Source organism: Rhopilema esculentum, chromosome 21 (assembly GCF_057945365.1).
Source record: "Rhopilema esculentum isolate cy_ngs chromosome 21, ASM5794536v1, whole genome shotgun sequence".
NCBI lineage: Eukaryota > Metazoa > Cnidaria > Scyphozoa > Rhizostomeae > Rhizostomatidae > Rhopilema > Rhopilema esculentum.
Window position 1 is genome coordinate 4,580,694 of NC_142835.1, and position 12,027 is coordinate 4,592,720.

Below are 12,027 nucleotides of genomic sequence, written 5' to 3' on the forward strand. Positions count from 1 at the left end.
ATTGCTAATGGCAGACGTTCTTCAGGAAACTTCCATTCTTCGAATTAAAAACGAGCTCGACACCTTTCTGCTTTTAATGACAGTTTGCTGCTTTCTTCTAAAAACGTTCACACGACTGTCAAATGCTAACACGAAAAAAGAATCAAAAAGAGGCAAAACTGACATTATTTAATTGCCATAAATCTTCATACCAACCTCATTGGTTCAGATAGTTTCCACAATGCAATTTCTATAGCGCATGTGCGACGAATCTGAAAGTTTAGCAAAACTGGCAGGTACTTAAGTGATTGGCAGCTTTTGCCCAAGGGGTCGAAAGGGACCTTAAAGGGACCCATGATAACTTCAAGAATCGTTTATGAGCGTTCTCACATGGTATCTACCAGTGGCGTAGCGTGAGCGCAGAACTTAGGCATGCGGTAACATAAAATATACGGCTATGTTAAATGAATGTAATCGTAATTTCAGTTTCTAAAAAATACAAGCGGTAATTAATGATAATCGTGATAGCAAATTTTGATATTCAAAGTAACAAATCATTTGTACTCTAATTCTAATCAATCAAGGTGTCTATTCTTTGCATCAGAGGCTCCGACACAGGTTGGAAAGTGAAGGGGGGCCAAGGGAAAAATTATCACCCATGCGAAAGTTTTTGAAAAAAGCTCAATTGTTTAGCATGACTTTTCAGAATAACTCCTAGTGCTAAAACTGCTTCGCAAAAGATTTTATTCTTATTCGTATTCCTCAAGAAAAGGCATCACCTAATGCCCACCTAATGTAAGAATTTTTTATGCTATAATGAAGCTGGGGATTCCCGCAAGAAGGAGCTCTCCACATTGCGAAATTGTTAACACACTGCAGAGCCTAAGCGAACAGGAGCAACAGTTTCTGCTCATTTTTTACTCTCATAGTTAACGAAGATGAAAATAGTGAGCTGCGAGAGTTGTTAGAATTGAAGATGCTTCCATGTGTAAAGTTTCAGAAAGTTAGTCCCGGCAAATCATCGTGTATTTGGCAAGGCTTGCGCTCAGGTCTACCGCATGCCCTGGTCCGTAAATTCTGACTATACTGGCAAGCCTTTTGACTTGAATTACGGAATGCGGGATCATGACAAATAGACTCCGACCCCACTTTGACGAAACTTTTTCTCTTTTCAACAGTCACAAAGTAAAGAAAGGAAAATAATTGAATTTGAAATGATGTATCACGCAAAGAATATTCGCAAAAAGCAGCTTTTAGGTAGAAAAATGTTGTGGGTTATCAAATATTTCGGAAGGCTTGCGCTCAGGCCGACCGCAAGCTCCAGTCCGGAAAATTCTCACTTCTCTCAGAAGCTTCTCTCGAGTTGCACTGAAGCTGCACTGGAGCATCACATGTTTCTCTTATTTTAAACAGGCAAAAAGAGTGATGTGGAGGGGCTTCAGTTTTTCAGATTTTTCGAATTTCATAATTTTTAGCGATCTGTTTACTTGGAAAAATAGCCAATTGGGGCCAATTGGCCTGTTGGCGCTAGAGTTCACCGCATGCTGCTCATGACAAGAAAGAGAAGCCGTTTATTGCAGAAATTGTTATGCATTGAAAGTGTTGCAAGGATTTTAGAATTTGTCTATAAATTTTTACGCTTGCGCCGCAAGCGTAGCATACATAGACGCTACGCCACTGGTATCTACCATACTCCATTTATTAAATGCCTAGCTTCAAATAAACGCTGCCTTCCAATAAACGACTCCCCTTTCTCACAAACGTAGAAATAAATGCATCACACTAGTAACTAACGGATACAATAAAGCTGTGCTATAATAAAGAAAGAAAAATGCAAGAGAACGATCACCCTCATTCTCTGTTTTCACATGTAAAATGGGCAGGGCTGTCGCTATGGAGGCAGGAGGGCTGTGATACCCCCTTGATAATAATTCCGTTGCATAAACGAGGAGATTTTGCCATTAAAGGGATGTTTGACGGCATATTTTTAAAAGACAGCAAAATTTTAAACTTCTCGAGAAATAAGGGAAGGCTTATGGGCTGTTTTCAAATTCCTCTTTCTGTAGATCATATTTAAGCTCGGGGGGTAAACTATGCCTAATTTTTGACGGGGAGGTGCCATTTTGGTTAAAATTTTGGACCCATAATTCCGCAAATGTCTGAAAAAATGTGACGCATCATTCCGCAAACATGATGAAAACTATACCCATTATTCTGCAGAGCAAATGAATTTTTTAAAGCACATAAAAAATCATTTACCAAATTTTGCATGTCCCGTGCCCCAAAATATCAATATTATACATATTTAATACCTTTATTTCTAACTGGACATTCATTTTGTTGATGCTAAATCTCCCCCCTAATATGTTTGCAATATTTTCACAAAATTGTACCCATAATTCTGCATTTTTCTTGAAATTGTATCCAAAGTTCCGCACAAATTTCAAATTAAGAACATGCCTAACCCCAGAAGAAACGTTCAGAAAAACCACCTTTTTGCAACTAATCAACCGTGTTACTAAAATTGTCCTGGAAACTGCTATTTTATGGGCTTTGAAACAGTATATAAAATGTAAATGATGATAATTCATTATTAAAATAGGAACACTGATGCCTCAAATTATTAAAAAAATAAGAACAACGGGTCTCGGCAAAATTATCTGGCTCTTAAGAAAAACGTATGTCTAACCTAACCATCCAACAGGTTAACCCGTTATTTCTTATACAAATCCCACTGTTTGTCATTAGAAATATCAAAGAATTTCAGAAAGCATGAGAAAATTGGGAATTTTTATGGAAAATCTTTGTCCGAGAAGGATTTTTTGTCAAAACATGGATTAAGTTGACGGCATACATTTTCCTGAAGAGCTCAGCTCAATATGGCGGAGAGAAAAAATGGCGGGAATATCAGGCGAAGAGAAAAATGGAATGCACTATGGCCTTTAATCAAGGATAATATGCCATGGTTCAAATGTTCGTGCCCCGTTCTCGCCATCTGTCTCGTGGTTTACGTTTTCCGTATTCCTGCTGTTGCTCGTTTCCGTTCGCTCATGGTCCTTAGCCTCCATGGTCTTTGTTTTTCCTTCTCTAAAGGAAACTCCCTTCAGTTTTAGGAAAACACTGTTTCATTTATGATCAGCCTCCTTTGATTTCATCGCAGTTTTATTTTGACTCCATCTTTCTGATAAGGTTTGGTTGAAAGCTCCGTTATACGTCAGGCCTTCGTGAAGGTAATTTGAACCATTCTTTTCTGTAGTTACTTGGGTTTGCTATAAAGCAGTTTTCAACATGCAGAGTTACTTGACCTTTTGTATTGCATTCATGCTCGTTAAAGAAAAATAGTTTGCTCTTTATGAATTGATGGATGTTTATATTGAGTATAGGCCCGAATCGCCATATTTTTATAAATAATAATGACGTTGATTTTACTTACCATTTTTTGCTAAAGATCTAATCTGATGCGGCGTTTAAGCATTTTCTAGCCATCTAAAATGGGAGAGGACACGGGGCTCTTTCCTTTAAAGAAATTTTGTTATCCTCATAATTTCCAAAATTTTGATGGCAGACGTTCTCTAAGTCTAATTTTTTTCTATGGTTTTAAAATGATGTTGAATGAACTAGGCCACGATTCATTAGAAGGAAACCAACCCCAATGATGCAAAAGGCAAGTGGGTATTAAGGATAATGGACATTGTTGATTACATTGGTTGACTAATTTGTCGTGATAGCTGTAAAAAAAGGAGCTGAAATGATATAGAGAACTAAGTAAAAAGCGTATTCTATTTTAGAACGAATCCAGACGAGAATGTCTTAGTATTTAGCTGCCCTTAAATTTTCCTAGATTTCAGTTCTATCATAAAAAGTTAATCTAAAAACTTCCTTACCCTATCATTGAAATTCATTCTTTTTTATTAGAACAATTTTATAAGAACACGAGCTTCAAAATTAGACAAAAGTTAAGAACAAATTTGAAAAAAGCTGAAGCTGAGCTACTTAAAGATTTTATTTTAAGCAATGTTGTAATATCCCCCTAAAAATTAAATCTCAAAAACAAGATGTTTTGCTTTCTAGGAGGGCTTTTTCGGTTAATTTTCAAACTTTTCGACAGGTAAAGGATGTCTCACTCACTTTGTTGGCAAACAAGACCTGAACAGAACACCTTCCTAGAACGCAATAGCACTGCTTACACCCTAATATTTAAGAATATCCAGCCTGAAAATCCATCCATCCAGCCTCAATTTACTGGTTCTTAGAAAAGACTAAGTGTAATTAGCCTTCGTCATGGTTGCATTTTAGTCAAAGCCACCTCAGTTTCTTTTTACAGCAAACTATTCGGTTTGCCTATTGTACAATGTAGCACCCCCTGCTTTTATGAAATATTGCACATTTCTGATGTTTTCCATTCCAGTGAGCCTGCTTATTATTTTAGCCGATCTCTTTCTGAAAGGAAAGGTTGACTTTAAAGTAGACTGGTTTGGCTTATTTGATAGAAGCTACAAATTATGCGGCGAAACGGGGGGATCAATCAAAGTTGATAAATTTATCTGCAGAACTTCAACCGGTCACATTTTGGGAGAAAAGCATACAGTAATTCTTAGAGGTTTGTTGGTATTTCGTTTGTTTAGGACAAAGTGGAAAGGTTGGCATTAGGCAGTCATCATAACAGACCCTACTTCATATGGTATGTTGCTGTTGTTGTTGCTTATTGTTGTTAATGTTGTGGCTATGGTTGCACTTATTGTTGTTGATGTTGTGGCTATGGTTGCACTGATCAGTGCTATGGTTGATGATATTGCTGTTGATGTTGTGTTATTGTTTTTGCTAACAACATAGCACAGACTTATGGCGAGGGGTGAGTTCCACTTCTTCACAATAGCAAAATTCTTCACAATTTTTCTCATTGTGAACCTGAAATAAAAGCCTGTCAATAAAATTACTTAGGAATTACCAAAACCCTTCATATCTTAAAGAAAGATAACAACTTTTCCAACAATCAATGGAAGTTATTAGGGAAACTTATCTTGTTTAATCTGTTAATTAAAATCATCGTAAATATCAGTTTATTTACAAAAGTAATCAAGGGAAGCTTTCAAAGTAATATTCTTTCAAACTGAAGAGTTTTAAACTATTCATCCACGCCTTTCAACAAGAAATTGCTAAGGTAATTTGGTATGATTTTACGGTTAAAAAGATCAGTTAGGATAGTTTCCGCGGTTTCCGAAGAATCTGGCTGTTTTTATCTTGAAGAGTATTAGCTTGGCTCGAAAGGCTTTGTTTCGCACGCTGGCGCGCAAAGATTCCGTTGGAGGGTGTTTAGCAATACAGGCGACTATCGCAGATGCCAACAGTACGAGTTGAAAATTGGAAGTTGTTATGATTGCTCTGCATAAGTAAGCACTATCGTCGCTGCAAAAGATTGCCTACCACGGCTTGAGGCGAAAGAACTGGTCATAGTTGATCGCTAGCGGTAAGTTTTAATAAGCTCCATGTGAATCCAGGGACCCCTTTAAAAGGAGGATAGGGTTAGCAAGTACCCGCCCTAGAATCATGTCAACCCTAGAAACTTTCTGTTAAAAATTTGCCAGTATATTCCACTATAAATCATTAATGGCGAAGGTGAAGAATTCGGTTCGGATAATCCGATTAACCTCGTGTCATACACATTGAGGAGTTTTTGACTGCATCAACGAATCACAGGTCGCCTAGGGTCAGCGAACGCTCTCCTAGAAATATGACATTAAACATGGCACCTCTCCGGATTGTTCATGTCCGCCACCCTTCATTTTATCTCTGTCGTTGTCAAAGAGTTTTTGTTTTTTAGGAGTTCGAAGAGTGATGTTTCATCCCAAGTTTACGTCACAGAAAAATTTGTTTACAAATCTAAATACCTTATCGGCCTTAATTCCGCCTGCCCATTTTCCCCGCCGGCCCTACTATCGCGGGCCCTAATAACGTCGGTGACCAAAAGTGGTCTTACGCCATTTAGGGCCGGCGTAAAATGGGCCCTGTGAATTTAAAAATGACCAAAATTGAAATTGTTCCTATTTTAACTATATCAATGAAAACAAAAGTCAAAATTACTTCCTCCTGTGTTTTTTACCATAGTCATAAAAATTCAAGATTATTTTTTAAATAAAAGTTTCCATCCCCAACTAAAGACCACGAATTATAAAGGGTATACAATCATCATTATCATCAAAGTGTCTATTTTAAATATAAGTCTATTACATCTTCAATCTGAGCATCATCATCATCATCATCATCTTCATCATCTTCTTCCAGGCAAAACAGCTGGTCCATTTTCACCACTTGGGATTCGACAAACCATAGTCATAAGACAGCTTCATTCTTTCCACTATAGGTTTTAAAGTGTGACTAAATGTCATTTGAATTGGTATTTCTAGCCCCCTTTTTGGTATAGGTGACACTCTATACTGTATACTGACAACCGAACCTGTGACAGAGCCACCTTCTAGCAAAAAGTAATAGACATACCGCGAAAGCTCGCGGGGAATATTGCCAACTGTACCTGCACCGATCCTATCTCCCCGGGTGATGGTCAGCGCGGGCAAGAAAATTACCAAGAATGGATTTCGTAAGGGCACGTCAAGGACGCGCATGATCAGGCCACAGACCTGCAGAACTGCGCCGAGAATCCATTTTTATTAGCTTTCGATAAGCCCATAAGAACAGCTCCAGCAATTCGTCTTTTTCAAGGATGTTTTTCAAGTCTTCAGTGAGATGTAGTAATGTTTGCTGGATGGTTTAACCTTTTCGGAACCCAGAAAGCAAAGTGGACAGCTTCGCATTTATATAGTTATTGATTTTGTTGAACACGACTCTTTCAAATTTTTTAATGCTGAGGGGAAAACACTGATCGGTCTATATTTCTCCTGACTAGCCTTATCTCCTTTTATGAAAATGAATGAGATATTATCCATTTTGATACGTTTTACTTGAAATAGTTTTTTTTAAATATTTCAGAGGTAAAGTCGATGCTTTTTAAGAACTGGAAAGGAAATATTATCGGCTCTTGGTCTAGGTTTTAAAGGTTTTTTTACTAGCCATTTTTTATAACTTGCGTCAAGGAAACAGCTTTTGTTATCTAGAGTATGCATATCTTCGTTTGTTCCGGGAGTGGACGGGGGTTACGGGAGAAACTAGGGTGCAACGAATGCTCCAGATTCAGTGTTATTTTCCTGCTTTTAAGTCCAGTATTAAAGGGGCCTGTGCAACCAGCAGGCTTTTCGCGCTCGCATTTGTTTTGTTTTTCTAACTGTGTTCTTTCATGCAAGACAGAAAAGGCGAGGTTAATTCGATGAGAAATTTCTGGAATCAATTTAGCGCTTCAGATCGTTTTTGACAGCTTCTATTTGGTTTCGTTTTGCGCGCAGCTTGTGCTAACAGCTTTCCATCATTTTCATGGACCTCGAAAATGGCCGCCTTCCCAGCTTACGCCCGCAAAGGCTACTGGTTGTCCAAGCCCCTTTAACAAAAAACGTCCCTGAGCACGTTTATACCTCAATTTTTGTCGCATTTACGATTTGAGGCTTGTTAAAAATTAACGCCGGTTTTTCTTAAATTTGTTCGAAAAAATGGCCCCTTTAACGTCGGCCCCAAAAACGCCGGCCCTCACTAACGCCACATGCCAAAATTAACGCCAATAAGAGCCGGCGGAATTAAGGCCGATAAGGTGTTATAGGCAAATCTAAATAGTAAATAAGTGAATTGCCTGTCCTAAAATATTGATTTGCCATGAAACACGCCAATGGCGCCTGTGTGGTAGACTTTTGAAGTTTTGGGAGATAAAACAGATTGGCCAGGGGCGCAGTGAGACTGAAATACCACTTTTTAAAACGTTCCAACCAAGTAGCAAATTTTTGGCAATTACGTTCTTTAGGGGGGAGTTATAGCCGCCTTGCCCCCAGTTACTGCGCCCCTGACTGTAATCCGTTTGTTGACTAGGACTTCTCAACAGGCAAAACGAAATTGTAGTACCGCAGATCAAAAGAGGCTAAAATTTGATCCAGCCAAATGCATGTGGTATTCTTGATGTAGCTTCTTGGCATTAAAAGTTAATCTCCAAGTATCATTCGTATTTAAAAACCAAAGGTAATCATAGTTTAATATTTCGAAGTTTGGTCATGGCATGGTTTAAGTTTGATTAAAGCAGCTGTATAACTAAAGTGGTAGATAAACCTATCAGTTAATTTATAAGCCCTGTCTAGCTGAGAGAATCTGTGACATTGTATAGCAAAGGCTTAAAAAGTGTCAGTCGTAGTTGCCACGCCGAATTTTCTTGCAAAACGCCTGGATTTCTGCATAGCCCTGCTAATAGGGTTTAGAAATGCCCTTTCTAGCCCTAACTTCTATGTACACATCAAATACCCCATTGCATTTCTCCTTTCATTGTATAACACTCATATCATTTTGTTGTCCTCGCCAGTCTTTCATGCCGTAATCTTCTGCCAAGATTTTCACTTCCCCACTTTCCTGGTCTGCAGTTAGGATTAAGTTCATTTTATTGTAATTTTGGAGGCCCTCTGTGGTTGGTGTCTAAGGTTTTGTGGGGGAAATGGAGATACCTGTCTTGATAAATTGGCCAACTTGAGACAAAGGCTGTCTTTGTGGCAAAATCCCAACAAAACTCGTTCTACTTCTCATTTCATTTTAACTCTACATGTTTAAGGGTGTGTTTGTTATATTCAATTCTAGGCCCACTGAGAAGGTGGAATTGCCCAGGGTTTAAAAAAGGATTTTTCTTCCTGGCAGCAAAACAAAGGATCTAAGATTTCCTGCGAAGCTTCGACAAAGTTTCCAGCCACTGAAAGTGATATTTAAGTTGCTTGATTTGTTTAAACATTTGTCCTAAAAATAAACTGTTATACTTGAAAAGAACTGATTGTTGGTCCTGAATTTTTTATCATAGCAATTCGAACAGGAATCATTTTGTTTATACTGTATTAGATGATCAATGTGAACGTGAATAAAGCACAATGCTCATAGTTTGTTCTCAAGGTCAAGGTTAATAGATCTAAAAAACCTATAATAAATTTGATTTAATTTCATATCAGTACTAGCAAACTAGATACTTTTGAAGTATTGATGTATCCCACATCTTGCTCAGGGTTTCTTGTTTGTTGCTCAATTTTATCACCAAAGCTAGCAGTTCATACAACATATAAGAATACTATTTTATTTTTCAATGGTTTTTAAAATTGATGTTTTAAATCAGGGTTGGTGCTAGAGGCAAAGGTGTAAGCCCAAAACGCTTACATTTTATTAAGCTAGCGATGAAAAATTTATGTGAATGCTAATAATGGACACATTCACGCAGTTTTTGGGGCATGTTCACCTTCAAGTGTGTTCACATGTTCACATTGGGCACAATTGACGTAACACGATTTGCTGTCCTTAAATGTTTTTATTGTCTAGAATGGCTAATGTTAAAAGAGAAATGAATTTTGTTTTAGCTTGCTTGACTTAAATTAGCAGCTGAAAATCATGCCCGAATTGCCGGAAAAACTTGGTATAATAGACGCTGATAATACCAAATTATTGTATTTTGAAAGCTAATCTTCGTTTTTTTGTTAGTAGTGCAGAAAAAAAATTATACAGTATGTATGTATATCACAAGAAAACAGCGTTCCGTAGAAAGAGAGCAGCATAAATTTAAGGTTCATATTAAAATCAAGCAATGGACATTTCACGCTAAAAATTTCCAGGCAAACAGGAACAATATCCTGCAATGAATTTGTGCCAAAAGTCGGAGCGCCGGACATTTTCCAGCCCTGGAATTGCCCCCGGGTCCGTAAGCAAACATTTACTTTCAAAATATGACTCTTAATAACAGAGCAATTACAAATCATTTCTGTACTGGGAAAGTTGAATAATGCTTTGCGATTATATGATTGTAAGAGTGAAGAGAAAACTTTTAGTATTTTGAACCCATAGTTAACGCATTTTAGGCTTTTTGCTTTGAGTAGAGCCTAAGTGCTAGGCCTGCTTTTTGAGGAGTGTTAGAAAACCAATTATTTTTACATAAGAAAACTAGGACTAGCACTGGGCAGCTATGAAACTTCCAGTACTTACAGATACGGAAAATGATGTATACACTTCCCTTGTACATAAAATATAAAGACTCTTTTGCAGTGTTGCAACAAACATGATTTGATGCTGAATCACAAACAATGATCATATTACTCTCATCTTCCACACCATTGCGCGCAAAGTAGGAGCAAGCGTGCGCTACGATACCGTAACGCATGATGTCACAGCTATGGTTGCGAGTTAGTGAGCGCAGTTAAGGACTCTTCATTATTTATAGTGTAGATTTTCGGTAACATTCATTGTCCCCTAAAAATATGAATCTTTTATCGAATTCAAGCAGGGGGCAATGGCCCTAAGAGCTAGGTGATGTTATGTTTTTTTAGCGAAAGCAGTTCGACCAGTTGAAATTGTATAAAAAACCGTGACATAGAAAGCTTGCAGTGCCGTCGGCGGCTGAATGGGAGTTAAACAATTGGCAGCCCCCCCCTCCAAATATGGATTTCTTACCGACGGCACTGACTCTGAGGCACTAGTACCCAGGGTACTTACTGACAGTATTCTCTATTACCTTTGATTTGTAATCATAAGAATGTGAAATCGGGTCGAGGGCTGTTTGCGTTGCTCTGTAAATAGACATTGCGGCTTAGTTTTTTGTTTTATTCACATTGGTGCGGCCTCTGCTATTTGCATGTAATTGCATCGACTTAAGATTTAAGAATGCTTCCTGTACTAATCATGATTTGTTTGATGGTAATTTAAAGGTAAAATACTCACCGATTCAAAGCAGGGATTATCATTCTTTAAAAAGGTTTTACCGAGCCCCAGTTGTCCTGAAACCAAACCGTTAATGCAGTTTTGAATTGTCGGCTTACAGGAGATGCGAAAATCCACTTTCAATGCACCCTTGTTCACTAGTTTTCCCTATCGCTGGTTCGTCGATTTCTTGCATTTTACAATCGAATCGAGTGGTGCAATCACTTGATGCTCGATACTAATTTCTATTGATGGTCATCACTATTATCATTACTGTGTGTTTAGCGTGGTTTCATTCAAGTAGATCACTATCTATCTTCATTCACCCTAAATTTAATGAACACACTTTCTTTCAATTAACCACAGGCAGTCTTGCTGTTCGCCTGAGCTGAAGTGAAGGGAAAGAAATGGTCTGAGAAAGCTCAAGTGAAAAGAAACAAGAAGTTTAGCAAGGTATGTTGCTTTCAATCTTTAACCGTTGTAATGTTGTAATTCGGTAAAGTTTCAGCTCTCGTATCTGCCAGGATTCGATTAACATTAGGCTGGTCGCACTCGTCGATGATTTGTTTTGAATGAGGCTCTACATCCACTATCGTCTATATTACCATCTAACGTTGCAATAACGTTGTATTCTCGCAGGGATGCTGAAACGACCCAGGGGCAATAGGTAAGGGGGGGGGGGCAGATTTTAAGACGAGGGCGTTCAATAACGATTCACAGCTTCCATCCTAAACACTTCCTAACTGTTATTTCTATTTCGATCTAACGTTGGCAAATTCAAAATTGCCTTGTACATGGAAATTTATCCGCGTTTTGAGAACCGTCGTTATCAAATCAAAACGAAAGTATACTGAAAGGCAACGCAATCAGAAATTCATATGTATTTCTTTTACAATTAGAGAAGGCAATGTCAACAGCACATGTTGATATTCTGACGTTGTTTCGACCCTTTTGCATAATGGTTTGAAAATACACATGGTCATGGTTTGGTAATTTTTGCCGAGGCTCGAAGTTCTTATTTTTTGGATACTTTATGGCTCTTAATCCAACATTAATTTTTCTACAACTACCTACTATAATTTTATCTTGATACAATCAATTGCCTCTAATACCACTAAATAACATTTTTGAATGACATTTTTGCAAGCACAGTTGATTTGCGGCTAAAATCTGCTCTGTTTTGTTAACACGGGGGGGGGGGGGATTTTTTTAAAAACATATCGTTTTTTCTTCCAATTTTTTGAT

At 37.9% G+C, this 12,027-nt stretch overlaps 1 protein-coding gene across 10 annotated transcripts in view; it reads left to right on the forward strand.

Moving 5' to 3' along the window:
* Positions 1 to 12,027, forward strand: part of LOC135684971 (uromodulin) — a 41,342-nt gene that overhangs the window by 7,608 nt on the left and 21,707 nt on the right. For 2 of the 10 annotated variants that reach the window (XR_016145205.1, XM_065200698.2), the window contains exons 1-2: positions 3,272 to 5,446; positions 11,149 to 11,235. The gene's annotated coding sequence lies outside the window, so the exon portion shown is untranslated. The other 8 variants (XM_065200700.2, XM_065200706.2, XM_065200703.2 and 5 more) reach the window with 7 other exon arrangements.